The sequence below is a fragment of the Peromyscus californicus genome, unplaced genomic scaffold, assembly GCF_007827085.1.
Source record: "Peromyscus californicus insignis strain IS unplaced genomic scaffold, ASM782708v3 Scaffold_3__1_contigs__length_106647218, whole genome shotgun sequence".
Taxonomy (NCBI): domain Eukaryota; kingdom Metazoa; phylum Chordata; class Mammalia; order Rodentia; family Cricetidae; genus Peromyscus; species Peromyscus californicus.
In genome coordinates this window covers 33,446,375-33,460,786 of record NW_026294551.1, presented here as the reverse complement: position 1 = coordinate 33,460,786, position 14,412 = coordinate 33,446,375, and the positions used below count along the sequence as shown (strand labels likewise).

Sequence of the window (14,412 nt, the reverse complement as noted above, 5' to 3'; positions counted from 1 at the left end):
AGATTCCATATAGATCTTCCAGAATGACATGGAATGAGGGAATGTAGCAGGGACACTAGTTAACCCCCCATTTCTAGGATGGGTTTTAGGGGTGAATTCCCTGGAGGGAGGAGACAGTGGACCTGCTAGAAGTCGCATGGCCTTTAGTACCTGTGGGACAATGTGTCCTTCTGCTGACACACGGAGGGTAATGTGAGAATCTGAGGCCTCTGGGAAGCTTCCTCTTCCCCTCTTCCTTCCGTCCCTTCCCTCTTCCCATGCTCACTTCCACTCTTCCTTAGCCACTTTCCTTCACTTTCTTTTCCTTTCTCTCTCCCCCTTTCACGTCTTCTATCCTTCCAAGTGGAGAAAATAATTGAACTCATGGGCCGCCTTTTATTTTTAGATTAAAACAAAATAGGTCTATCAAAGTCCCACAAGGGGACAAAAGTGAGTTAGTCAGACAGATTAACCTATTCAAGAGGGGGGTGCTAGCAAGGTAAATGACATGGATTTTAGGACAAAAGCCGCCCTCCTGTCATTTCTGAGAGGTAGCACACAGCAGTGGCCCCTGAGTAGTCATGGGAAAGTCATACTACGGGCCAAGCCATAGTTGGTAGGCCATGTGTGGACTGTAGGCTGGGTGGCTCATCATGGGCTTGCATTTCTTTTTGGAGGGGTAGAATTCATTCAATGACTTGGTGCTGAGTCCCTGGGAGTGCTCACCCAAGCCAGCTGTTTGAAAAGTGAGAAGCCAGCCAGGCTGCCTTAGTCTCTCTTCTCCCCAAGGGAGCAGGTTCTGACTTTAAAGAACCCCTGCCCGCCCTGGCTGCCCACTCTTTGCTGTGGGGCTGTGACAATGACAGTGGCCAGCTGCCAAGGGCCAGGCTCCAGCCCAGGCAACTCCTTTGTTCCCACCTGCTGCTCGAGTCCACTCCCTGGCTCTGTGCCCAGTGATTCTCCAGCACGGAGACCCGAGATGTGGGCCTCAGAGTCGGGGAGGGCAAATTTGGTGCCAGTGTCTCAGAGGTTAGCCCTGCAACCCGAGGCAAGCCACACCACTTTTCCAGTGTCTTTGTCTGGGAGAAGAAGATGTGACATGCACCTCCCAGAGTGATTGAGCAGCCCAAGGGCTCTGAGCAGAGTGGCTTATAAGGAGCGCTCACTAAGTGCCGAGTGCCTCTCTTTGTAGTGAGAGATTTGGATTCCATTTCTGGGGTGACCTAGAAGACGCTCTTCATATCACTGTGTGCTCTGTACTTGGGTACGTATGTGGTGCGCTCGTATGAGTGTGCAGGTGCATGTGCGTATGTGCACACATGCAGAGGCCAGAGCAGGACTTTGGGTGTCTTCCTCTATTGCTCTCTCATTTACCACCTTGAGATACAGTTTCTCACTGAACCTGAAGCCGACCCTTGCAGCTGGACTGGCTGGGCAGTGAACTCTCTGTTTGGAAAATCCATCTGCCTCTGCATCCTCTAACGCAGGGCTTCCAGGCACATAGAGCTATGCCCAACTTTTTACCTGCATGCTGGGGTTTCAAACTCAGGCCCTTATGTTTATGGAGCAAGATTTCTTACTCATATAACTATGTCCCCAGTGTCCCTATGCCTTTTCAAAGCTGCAACCTCATCTTCACATCTTCTTGAGGCAGGACCACTTCTAGCATGTAAATAAGACGACTGAAGGAAGCTGGGAGAAATGAGGAGCCACCAAACCATACCAGCCAGGGCCCAGCAAAGGCTGGCTTCGAACCCAGTGTCCCCCGGATTTTGAATCCCAGTTCCGGAAAGGCACTGGGGCGGCCTCTTTGATCTCCCCAAGCTGCTGTCCAACGGTGTGCCAAGGGGAGGGCGGAGGAGCTGCTCCCTGGGCCAGCCCCTCCTCGCCTGCCCGCCTCCCAGGACCGGCTGGCGGCCAGCGGGAGGCATTCCAGAGGCTGCCTGCCTGTGCTCACGCCTGAGGAATGTCTTGCGAAGTCGCGCCTAAGCCCTTTGTATCTGACTCATCATCTCTCCGTCTCCAGGAGTGTCAGAGAAGAGCTCCCTTAATCCCTCCTGTCCTCGGTCCCAGGCTTTCATTTGTCAAACTAAAAATATTCCCTCCAGGAACCTCCTTTAGCCAGGGGCTGAAGGAGGTACAAGTGGATGGTATTTCAGCGTCACTTCCTGACAGCGCCTCCGTATTGTTCCCTGGGCCAGAGGCAGCGGCAGGCAGCGAGGGGGCCTCTGTCATGTTTGGGCCACAGCCAGCAGCAGTCCACCTTCTCTCCTGTAAGCACCTTCCTTTTCCATCTGGGGAGGGAAGCTGAGATGGCCCATCAGCTTGACAGGCAGCCTTGTCCCTGGTCCCTGGGGGCTGCCTCGTGATTCGTGCCAGGTGAGGATTCTAGAATGCCAAGTTCATTTCCTTTGCCGCCCGAGGGGAGGGTGGGCTGGCACGGTTCGTACTTGTCTGTGAGGCGGGTTTTAAGCACTGATAAAGAGGTGGAGAGTTTGGAGGTAGAGGGAAAAGGAGTAAACGCGACCGTGCTGGTGTCTTAGGTGAGACCGACGGACATGGGCTCGCTGCGTGGGTGAGGCTGGCCATCCTTTTCTTTCCTCACCCTGTTATACTCCTGGCAGAACCACACTCCTCAGGGCGGATCCTGAGTGTCTAACACATTTAACCTGGTCAGAAATCTTGGCTCAGAGCGATGAAGTCACCTCCCTAGGACACCATGGGTTCCCCCTGGCTGTCACCTACAGCTCAGATGTGCGGGTCCTGGTTCCACCATCACAAGCCATGTGAGTTCCAGTAAGGTACCTCATCTCTTAGCCTCAGTTTCTTTTTTTTTTTTCCTTCACCAGTGGATAGTACCTGCTATCCCAGGCTCTCACGAATATATAAAGTGAATTACATGCTGCTTACATGTAATTACATGATTGGGGACCCGATCTAAACTGTCCCAATCACCACCCTCCCTCATCAACAAAGACAACCAAGACTGCAGAGACTCAATGGCAAAGACTACTACTACTCCCTTGGAGCCAGGAGCCCTGGCTTCATGTTCAGCAGCCTTTACAGCTATGTGGCTTGAGGCAAATCCCCTCACATGAGCAAGTCACATGAGCTGATTTGTGACCTGCAGAGTTTGGATCTGCTTTCCTCGTCTTGGATCCAAAAATCTGTGACTGTGGACACACTTAGTACTAGATGTCAGCGGAGAGTTTCTCTCTTGTGTGTTATTTATTTATTTATTTTTTTCTAAACAAAGAAAGGAGGTTTATTTGACTCCCAGTTTTGGAGGTACAAGGTCAAGGGTGACATCTGGTGACAGCCTTCTCACTGGCAGAATCCCAAGGTGGCACACACTCTCACATGGCAAGGAACAGGGAGTACATGTGGGTCTCATTCTTCTAAAGGACACAACCGTGACTTAACTGCTTGCTATGGACTGAACTGCGCCTCCCACCACAAATTCACAGACTGAAGCCCTGACCCCCAATCTGACTGAATCTGAACATAGGGACTTCAGGAAGTGACTGAGGTTATATAAGGTCATGAGGATGGGGCCCAATGGGGAAAATGAGTCAGAGGACTGTCTCCTCCCCAGGTGAGGACACAGTGAGGAGGCAGTATGTGCAAGTTGGGGAAGAAACTGAACTCCAACAGGTCTTGACCTTGGATCTTCAACCTCCAGTTTGATGGCAAGTAGACGTGTGGTGCGTCAACTGCTCACTCTGTGGTGTTTTGTTATGGCAGCCATTGCCGGACGAATACCTGTTGCAGGAAGCACACTGCTGACACTTGACGATGCTCCCAGAGCTAAGGAGGAATGGCAGTTTCTGCAAGAGGAGGGAGAAGCCACCCCCACCGCACACTTTGCAGCCAGGGACCGTGAACTGAAGCAACTCCATTTTCTGTGGTGGACAGAGGTTAACCCAGGATCTGGAGGAAAGCAAGCTGAGTTTGAACGTGAGCCAGTGTGTGACTGTAGGTAAGTTACTGGACCTCACCTGTTAAACGTGCCACTGCCGTCACTGTAGATTGATAGAGTGAGGTAACCTGTGGGGTACACGCTGGGCAGTGCCCAGATAAGGCACTGGATAAATGCTAACAGCAGTAATGTATTTCCAATATCATTTATCCACATATCCATAGTTATTACTAGTATTAATAATTTAACCCACACAACTCATTTCACCTAGTGGAGCTAAAAAAGAAAGCCATGCTTATCCCGACTTACTTTGGCCTCTTTTTTTTTAATCAGAAATTCTCCTCTGTCTCCAAATGCGTGTTTACATGACTTCCAGTCTACTGGGGAGTCCTATCGATACAGGTGTGCTTGCCACATTGGGTGCTAGAGCAAGATGAATTCAGAGACAACCTCAGTTCTGGAATTTGTGGTGGTTACAGCCTTCACTTTGCTCCCATTGGAGAGTTCCTGCTGGGGAGACCTGTCATGTCATTTGTGTTCAAGTGACCCCATTTCTCAGGTGGTTGAATGACTTAAATAAAGATTAGCGATCTGGGGTTGTGTAGATAATTTAGTGGTTAAGAGCACTTGCTGCTCTTCCAGAGGCTCCAGGATCAATTCCTAACAGCATCCAGGAAACAAACCACGACTGTCTGTAACCTTAGTCTGAGAGGACCTGATACCCTCTACTGGCCTAGGGGGGCACTGTATACATATGGTACACAAACATACATACATGTAGACAAAACATCTAGACACATTAAAAAAAAAAAGAGTAGTCTAACAGCTTTCAACAAATGGTCTAAGAATAATTGGCTCCCTACATCAGCAAGGAATATAAACATGGAATGTACACACGTTAACTACAAAAGGGCCAAAGATTTCATAATGAAACACAAAGCTACAAATTGTCTGAATGATAACATAGAAGAAAATCCTGCGACCTTGATGATTTTTTAAATACAGCACAAAGGCATTGTCTGTGAAAGTTAAGGGGTAAGCTGGTTTTCATTAAATGAGAAACTTGTGATTTGTGAAAGACAATGTCCAGAGGAGGAGAAGACAAGTCACAGACGGCATGGAAATGTTTGCAGAAGTCACGTCATCAGACCGTCATCCAAAATACACAGAGAACTCTTAAACTCAGCAGTAAGAAAACAAACAACCTGATTCAAAAAAATGGGCCAAAGACTTTAACAGACACCTCAGCAAAGAAGTGCACAGATGGCTAACAGAGATGGGAAATGTTCTCCGTCAGCTGCTCTTAGGTAGGAAATGCCAGTGAGTCTGGCAGTGAGCCTCTCACTACCACATACCTGTTAGAATGACCCACATTCAGAACACTGACACCACCAAATGGTAATTAGGATGTGGAGCAACAGGAATGCCCATCCACGACTGGTGGGGACACAAAGTGGCAGAAGCCACATTGGACTAGAGCATGGCTTTTTTTGAGGGGGGGGGCAGGAATCAAGCAGATTTGTCAGGGTTCTCTACAGGGACAGAACTCATAAAAGGGGGGGAAAAAGAAGCTATTAAACCAGCCTATGTCAAAATAGTAACAACAGCTGTTTCACCCGTGAGGGGCTAAGAACCCAGTAGTTGCTAAGCCAGGTGCCTTAGCAGGCCCAGTTGGTGTTGAAGACCTGGAGGGTTCCTGGAGAGCCACTGGTCCTCACTCAACTTTGGAAGCCTGAAAGCACTGGTTAATAGCACCAAAGGAAGACGCAGCAGGGTAAATTAGGTAGGAAGCCAAAGGGAAGGTCAAGCGAGCAAAAGGTGAATACTTTTCCTTCTATGATCTTTTTTGAGCTGGGCTGCTATCAGGAGATGCCGCCACATTTAGGGTGGGTATTCTCACATCAATTAAGACAATCAAACAAATCCTCAAGTGAGGCTCCCTGCTCAGGTGATTCTAAATTGTGGTAAGTTGACCTGTAAAACCGACCATGTGATGCTTTTACCATGTGATCCAGAAATCACATTCTTTGGTATTTGGTATTTACCAAAGGAGTTGAAGATTTCTCTCTCTCTCTCTCTCTCTCTCTCTCTCTCTGTCTCACTGGCCACAACAAAATGCCTGAGCACAATTGTAAGACATCAGCTTTATTTTTGATTTCTCAGACTTGGAAGTAACCAAATTTCCTTCAGAAGGTGAGAAGATAAATATACCTGAATAAATTATTTAGGACCTTCCAGAAATGCACACTGGAGATATGGTAGGTCAAGGAGTCACCTAAAACACATATTCCTAAGAGAAAAACAGATACTGAGTGATTCTGACCACATGGCATTCTGGGAAAAGCAAGACTGTAGAGATCTCAATAGTAAGGAAATAAGTGAATGGTAGGGTGAGCAGTGAGTGGAGGAGGAAGAGGTATCATAGAAAGGATTTTTTTGTTTGTTTGTTTTTTGGGCAGGATCTCGTTATGTAGCCCTGGCTGTCCTGGAACTATGTAGACCAGGCTCACCTCAGACTCACAGAGATCTGCCAGCCTCTGCTTCCCAAGTGCTGGGATCAAAGGTGTGTGGCACCATGCCTGGCCCACGGGAGATTCTTAAGGCAGGGAGACTGTTAATCTAGTGATGGATACAGGCTGTGACACACTGCTCACATTCTTAGAACACACAGCATGAAGAACTAGGGTTGGACCCTGGGAGATGGTGGAGGGGTCACTGTGGGTCCTCTGATGGCCATGAAGGTTCTACTGTGGAGGGATGTGGGTGGGGAGGGAGGCTCTGCATGTGAAGGACAGGAAGATGCAAACATCTGTAGCTTCCTTTCAACTTTGTTGTGAACCTACAATGTCTCTGAAAAAGTAAAGTCTTTGAGAAAAACATTTATCTTTATTCAGATCTGGTGACTCCTTGCACAAATTTGCCTAGGCTTCCCCAAGACCCTTTGAGTTCTAAAAACAAGACTTCTGCTGGGAAGGGTGGCTGTTCTCTTAAGCCTTCAAAACCCCATTCCCTGGCAAGAGAGGTGCCTACCCGTTTTGTGTACCTTTATTCCCTGGGGAACTATTGAAGTGATCTTCTGTCAGCAAGGAAGGCTGCTCCAGTGATAACTGCACATTGCATTGAATTAAAAAAAAAAAAAAAACTCACCAAGGACACGAGGCTTCTTTTTTCTCTGACATACACAGTTCTCTGAAAGACATTGTGATTTCAGAGATGTCAAAAACACCATGTATAAAAATGCCCTTATGCAACAGTATCATGTGCAATGAATACAATGGGAGCTTTAAAAAGGATTAAAAACTTCATGAACACGTGAAAAGAAGAGGAGCATCTCAGAATTATTAGCAGTATTCCTAAGGAATTCCTGTGTATCAGCTGTTATTTCTAAGACTCAGTTCTAAGGTTAAGCATTAACTCATTTAATCCTCAAAACAGCCCTAGGAAGCAGGGGCTACCGCTGAGGATCAAAGCGAGGCTCAGGTAGGTTACATAACGTGGTGTCACATGGTGAGTGACTGGCTAAATTCAACTCCAGGAAGTTGAAGGCTTATTATTAGACATGAAGCAAGAGCAGCTTTTAAATAGCAACTCTCCCAGCTCTCCCTACACACACACACACACACACACACACACACACACACACACACACACACACACACACATACACACACACACACACACACACACACAATAAAGACCATCTTCCAAATGTAATTCTAATATCAGCTTGCATCGAAGAGCAAGAAACTGTTGTGGGAATGATTTAGTAAGCTCTCCCCGGGGCTAGGATCCTTGGTCACCTGTAGCTGGCTTTCACTGGACGACACCCACACCATCAACAGGGACACACTGCAAGTGACAGGAAATTCCAGTGCAAAGCAGTGTTTTTTTTTTTTTTTTTTTTTTTTTTTTTTTTTTTTACCAATAGTATCCCTCTCATTGTTCTTTTCTTTCCGTCCTGGTCTCCCTTGGCCGGTGTCTGGAAGAAGCCCGTTCAGCTCTAGTGTGCTGGGTCCGTAGCGTTGAGCATGCAGTTCACGCTTCTCCAACTGGCATTTTGGACTCACAGGGTTTGCTTCACGCTTGTAAAAGTGCCACTACATCTCCAGCCATTTTGTTTGTGTTCCACTTGGGCTCCAGAAGGGTAAAACGGCTTTGTCTTTTATGTAGGAAAGATGCTCTGGACGGGAGTGTTCTTATGGCTGTGTGGATGGAACAGGGTCACGTGTTGATACCCTCAGGTTGGCTGCTGAACAGGGGCGGTAGACATCCACTTTAAACCTGCTATGACTCAGTGCTGGGCATCAGGGAGGGTGGCCCTCCTCTCCAAGATCAAGGGATCCTTAATGCTACTTAATAAGAGTGAGGGGAAGGTGGGATCGGAAAAGAGGACACCACCAGTGTGGGCTACCTGTCTTCCTACGCTGGCTCTCCTGCATTCCTGAGTTCTTCCCTGCTCCTCTCTGCTTATAGGCTCAGAAAAGATGAACCACGAAGGGAGGCACCGCCTCTGCCGGGCTCCCCATGTTGTCCCCAGAGCTCATCATGGGTGCCAACGGATGAATGAATACAGGCTGAGAGCCCACATGCCTGGGCCACTCTTTTAGGAAGCATCAAGGGAAGATGGGCCTCCTGTCACCACGGGTGGTGCTGACTGAGTCTGAGTGTGTGTGTGTGTGTGTGTGTGTGTGTGTGTGTGTGTGCCTCCTGCGCCTGGGTTAGAGTGCGCCTGTGTGTGCCCCTTGCCGTTCCTCCGGGCCGGCCTCAGATTGAATTACTTATAAACAGGCCCACATCAACCTGGCAGAGTCTGCATTTCAGCACAACGGCTCTCCCAGTTTCCCGAATTCTTTTGATTTGGCAAAATCCAAAAATAAAACAAAGCCCCGCCATCTTCCGCCCAGCATGCTTTTGGAGCCCTATGGCCTGCGAGAGGGAGAGCAATGGGTTCCGGATGTTTGGGATGGATCCCCAGCTCCTGCCAACTTGTCTCCCTCTTTCCACATGCTCCTGCCCTAGATCTCGGCATTCTCTCTGGTGCTTAGTGAGCAGGGGTGGGGCTCAGGGATCCAGGGCTCCCCGGGCTCTGGCTCTTCATGGGTCCTTCTCCCTCTGCACTCTGGGACAGCTGAAGATAGACATGGCGGGACTTGAGAACATCTCTCCGCCTTCATTTATCCCACTGACTGCTGGATGAATGCTTTGGAAGTGTCTCTGTCCCCCAGTGTTCAGTAAGCAGCGTGTTGCTGGCAAACCCCATTTAACCTGATTCTTAGACACTGGGACATGCTAGCAAGTTTTCACTACTGCTGCACCCCTGTCTAGGATCACACAGATGTGAATGTGAGTGCTGTCAGTCATAGAATTGGAAGGGCCTGTCTCTGAAGTTGAAAGACAGGTGTTCTTCTTTTTGTACCTGAGGAAACAGAGGCTCTAAGGGGCCAGGGGAGGGACCCAAGGTCACAAAGCAGGTGAGTGACAGAACCAATCTAAGGTCATGCTACCTTTCAAGCTCACTTCCCCATAAATACCTAAGGGAACCAGATACTGGATCTATTTTCTCTCTAGGGAGCTTTCACACATCTCCATGCCCCCATTACTTTCGATAGACAGGGCATGTTATCTAGACTCTGCTGTGGTGACGGATCTCTTGAGGATAGGCCCTATGACAGAACACATCTGGAACGTGGAACCCAGAATCTGATACAGTCAGTGGCCTGGAACTCTTGCTCAACCCCACTCCTCCTAACACCCACAGCCAGGGCTCTTCTGTACCTACTTTGATTAAAGCAATCCCTTTCTTAAAGTCTATTTTATTTACACATTTTATTTTATTTTCAAGTGTGTGTGTGTGTGTGTATGTGTGTGTGCACTCATGTGTGTGCATTTGAATGCAGGTGTTCTCAGAGGCTGGGGGCATTGGATCCATCTGGAGCTGGAGTTACAGGGGGTTGTAAGCTGCCCAACATGGGTGTTGGGGACTGAATTCAGGACCTCTTCAAGAGTAGTGTGTGCTCTTAATCACTGAGCCATCTCTCCAGCCCCTCAATGTCTGTCCCCCCCCCCGACTCCAAATGTTTGGGGGGAATACCAATATTGCTGGGAGGAGAGAATGAAAATCTAGAGGTTGAGAGACAGGGTTCAAGGTCAACTTGACAAGGCCACCCACTAGATGTGGGGCTTTCTCATATCCTTTAACTCTTCAAGATTTCAATCTTCTCCTCTTTAAAATTAACAAGTGGGAACTCAGTGGACTCTAAGCTCCCTACCAGCTCTAATATGCTATAGGACGTGTCCATGGTGTTGCTTAATGTAGTCTGAAAACCTGGATCCTCAAAAAAGAATGTGTCATAGTTTACTTTTTATCATGATGGGAAAACACCATTATCAGAAGCAACTTGAGGAGGGAAAGGAATTTTTGGGCTTACACATTTAGATCACAGACTATCTTTGAGGGAAGCCAAGGCAGGAACTCAAGCAGAGCAGGAACCTAGAGGCAGGAACTTCAAGGCAGGAACCTTGAGGCAGGAACCTTGAGGCAGGAGCTGAAGCAGAGACCTCAGAGGAATGCTACTTACTAGCTTGCTCCTCATGGCTTGCTCAGCTTGTTTTCTTATATACCCAAGGATCATCTGCCCAGGAGTGGCCCCATCTATGGTGGTCTGGACCCTCCCACATCAGTTATTAATTGAGAAAATTCCCCGCAGACTTGCCTCCAGGCAATCTGATAGAAGCAACCTCTCAATTAAGGTTCCCTTTTCCTAGATGACTCTACCCTGTATCAAGTCGACAAACAAACAAACAAACAACAAACTAATCAGCCCAGAATGTTTGGTGCATCCTGGGTGTATGAATCTCAGAGAAACAGAATGAGAGTGCACATTGAGAAAACAAATAGTCCCAGTGGAGTGCTTTGTGTGCAGCATAGGGTACATGCACAGCGTGTTCCTCCGTCTTATGTGAGCCTCACCATGACCTCATATGGAGGCACTTGGTCCTGGCTTCCTCTAGCCCCTTACTTTCTTTTTAGAACGCTGTTAGTGTGTGTGTGTGTGTGTGTGTGTGTGTGTGTGTGTGTGTGTGTGTGTGTGTATGTATGTGTGTTTGCACATGTGGGGGTTCAGGTATGTGTGTGGTATGCATGTGTGCACATGCATAGGCCAGAGGTTGATAATGGCTCTCTTCCTTGACCACTCTTCACCCAATATATAATACATAGAGGCAGGGTTTCTCACTTGAATCAAAAACTTGTCAGTTCTGCCTGTCTAGCTAGGCAGCTCGCTCTAGACACCCCCCTGGCTCTGCCTCTGAGTGCTGGGATTACATGGGGACCACCACACCTGCTTTGGCTTTTATATGGGTGTTGGGGATCCAGACCCTGGTCCTTATGTTTGCAAAGTGATTACTTTATCTACTGAACCATCTCTTCAGCCCCTTTACCGTATTTGTGGCCTCTTGTATTTACTGAATATTGATGGTATTTTAGATTCAGTTTCAAAGTAACTCCAAACCCTATTTCATTATTCTTAATTCTTAATTTACATTCATAATTCTTACCAAGATCTTCAGGAGGTGAGGATTATTCTTGTTATGAATGTGGAAATAGAGGTGCAGAGAAAGGAAGGGACTTGTCCAGGGTCATACCAAAGTCCAAATCACTCCTTTATTTTGACTGTAATTCCAAAGTGATACACCATTCTCAGTGGAATGTGTTGTTTCCACTTTACCTTATTGAATGTTGCGGTGGTTTGATTGAGAATCATCCCCAACTCGCAGCCCCATAGGCTCATAGGGTTACATGCTTGGTTCCTACAGTTGGTGGAACTGTTTGGAAAGGATTAGAGGGTGTGGCCTTGTTGGAGGGGGTGTGATGCATGAGTCCTAAATGGTCTTGTAATAAAAACCCAGAGCTAGATATCAGGGTGAAAGCTGAAAGATCAGAGAAACAGAGCAGGCCACAGCCACCACCTCTTACCTTACCAACTCCTCAGCTTAAAGAGACCAAGTTCTTGTTTCCTCCTGCTTTATATTCCTTTCTCTGCCCAGCCATATCACTTCCTGTCTCAACCTTCCTAGTACTGGGATTAAAGGTGTGTGATCCCAAGTGCTGGAATTAAAGGTGTGTGCCACCACTGCCCTTCTATGTTTAATCTAGTGGCTTGTTCTACCCTCTGATCTTCAGGCAAATTTTATTTGTTCACAATATCACCACAGGGGTGTGTCGGTAGGCATAGGCTTTGAGGTTTCAAAAGCCCATGCCATTCCCAGCTGCCTTGTGCTTGTGGATCAGACAGAAGTTCTCAGCTACTTCTCCAGCACCATGCCTTCCTGCCGTGTATCCTGCCATGATGGTCACAGACTTATCCTATGAAGTTGTAACTATGCCCTCAATTAAGTTTATTTTATAAGTTTCCTTGGTCATCATGCTTTGTCACAACAGTAGAAAAATAATCAAAGCAGAAGTTAATGTCATCAGTAGAGCAGGCACTATATTTGCCCAGTGATTTTCAAAGTATTACCTGAAGATCTATGACATGAGAATCTCCTGGTGACTTCTTAAAAAATGCAGGTTCCTAAGCTCTTCTTCAGGCTTCCTGAAGCTGCCTCTCTGGAGTTGGGAGTGTGGAAAATATTTTCAAACATTCTCATGAGTTTTTTCCTACTTATTTGAGAACCACTTATCTAGGACATGATGACTTTTCCTCTCATCCAACAGACTATTCTATACATATAGGAGAGTCAGGTTGTGGTGGACATTTCTAGCAGGAAGGGAGCCCAAGGCTATTGTTACTTCACTGAGACTCCTATGAAGTATAGGTTCTTCATTGTAGTTTCTTGGCTATGTTGCTGTGTGTGTGTGTGTGTGTGTGTGTGTGTGTGTGTGTGTGTGTGTGTGTGTGGTTTTTTGAGACAGGGTTTCTCTGCTAGGCACGGCTGTCCTAAAACTCACTCTGTAGACCAGACTGGCCTTGAACTCAGAGACCTTCCTGACTCTGCCTCCCTAGTGCTGGGATTAAAGATGTACACCATCAATGCCCAGCTTTATTTGTGTGTGTGTGTGTGTGTGTGTGTGTGTGTGTGTGTGTGTTAACACTAAGTGAATCTAATTTTTTAATTAGTTAAGACTGAGTTAAATAGTTATAAGCAACCTCTAAGTAGGTATCAGTTGTTTAAAATTATGTTTTTATTTTTTTCTCTTACATCATAGCTAACGTGTATCTCACATGGAAGAGATTGGGGCTGTCCTCATTTACTGTCTCACAGTGCCTGTGGCTAAGGAATTCAGAAGTGACAGAGCTGGAGCAGAATCTCTCCTGATCATGTGCTCTGGGTATTGGATGGTGGTGAATTTTCAAGGCTCCACTGATGCTGTACCTACTCTGAAGATAGAAAACTGATGTGAGTGTTGGCAAGATGCCTTACTCCTAAGACACCTGCATCTCCACAGGCTGCTCGAGTGTCCTCATGACACAGTATCCAGAAGTGAGCAGGCGGGAGGCTGTGGTCGTCTCAGGACCTACTGTCCACAGTCACCAACCATGACTTCCACGTTAGTATCTTTGTTAAGATGAGTCAATATGTCTGAGGGGAAGAAGACTGAATGGAAGAGCACAAAAGACGTGTGACTATTTCAAAACCATCACAATCAATAGATACAAAATAAAATCACAGTCTCCCAGAGGTGCCCAAGCATTGTTAGACCACAGTATTCATAGAACTTAATCTAAATCAGGAGTTGAGGAGGTGGCCCAGGTGCCTCAAACTCAGCTCCTCATATGTAGTTGTGGAAATTATTTTAACCAGGCAGAGATGTGTCACATTTGTTTATCCTGCAAAATATCACTTTAACTGTGTAAAGGTGTGTTATGCAGTATTTATTTAACAATGTAAGGGTGTATTTTTAATTATGTAAAGATATGTTGCATCTGTTTCACCTTGCCTGCTTAAGGCACCTGATTGGTCTAATAAAGAGCTGAATGGCCAATAGCGAGGCAGAAAGAGAATAGGCAGGGCTGGTGGGCAGAGAGAATAAATATAGGAGGAGAACGCTAGGCTAAAAAAAAAAAAGGAAGAATGAGAGACACACCCAGGGAAAGAAGCCAAGCAGATGCCAGCCAGACACAGAGAAGCAGTGAAATAAGATATACAGAAGTAAGAAAGGTAATAAGCCCCGAGGCAAAAGGTAGATAAAGAGAAACAGGTTAATTTAAGTTAAAAGAGCTAGCCAGAAATGTGCCTAAGCTAGGTCAAGCCTTCAAAACTATTAAGAAGTCTCTGTGTCATGATTTGGGAGCTGGTTGGTGGCCCAAAAGAAAAAGCCTGGTACATGTAGTTCTTCAGAAGTATGGAGGCACTCAAATGTCATGATGGGATCCACATACACAGACATATATGCTTAAAGGTAAGAAAAATAGCCTTTGAAAAGGAATCACTAGTTTGAGGCAACTCTAAGATTCTCTCAGAAAAATGCTGGAAGTTCTTTGAGTAAGAGTTGGTTTTAGGGCTGAGGTGAT

At 46.8% G+C, this 14,412-nt stretch overlaps 1 long non-coding RNA gene across 1 annotated transcript; it reads left to right on the top strand.

Annotated features, from left to right (window-relative positions):
* Positions 1-2,143: 2,143 nt before the first annotated feature.
* On the top strand, positions 2,144-13,868 carry LOC128122479 (uncharacterized). Its single transcript, XR_008222447.1, has 3 exons — positions 2,144-2,358; positions 3,724-3,958; positions 13,107-13,868. It is a non-coding gene; the product is annotated as an uncharacterized LOC128122479 (long non-coding RNA).
* Positions 13,869-14,412: the final 544 nt, after the last annotated feature.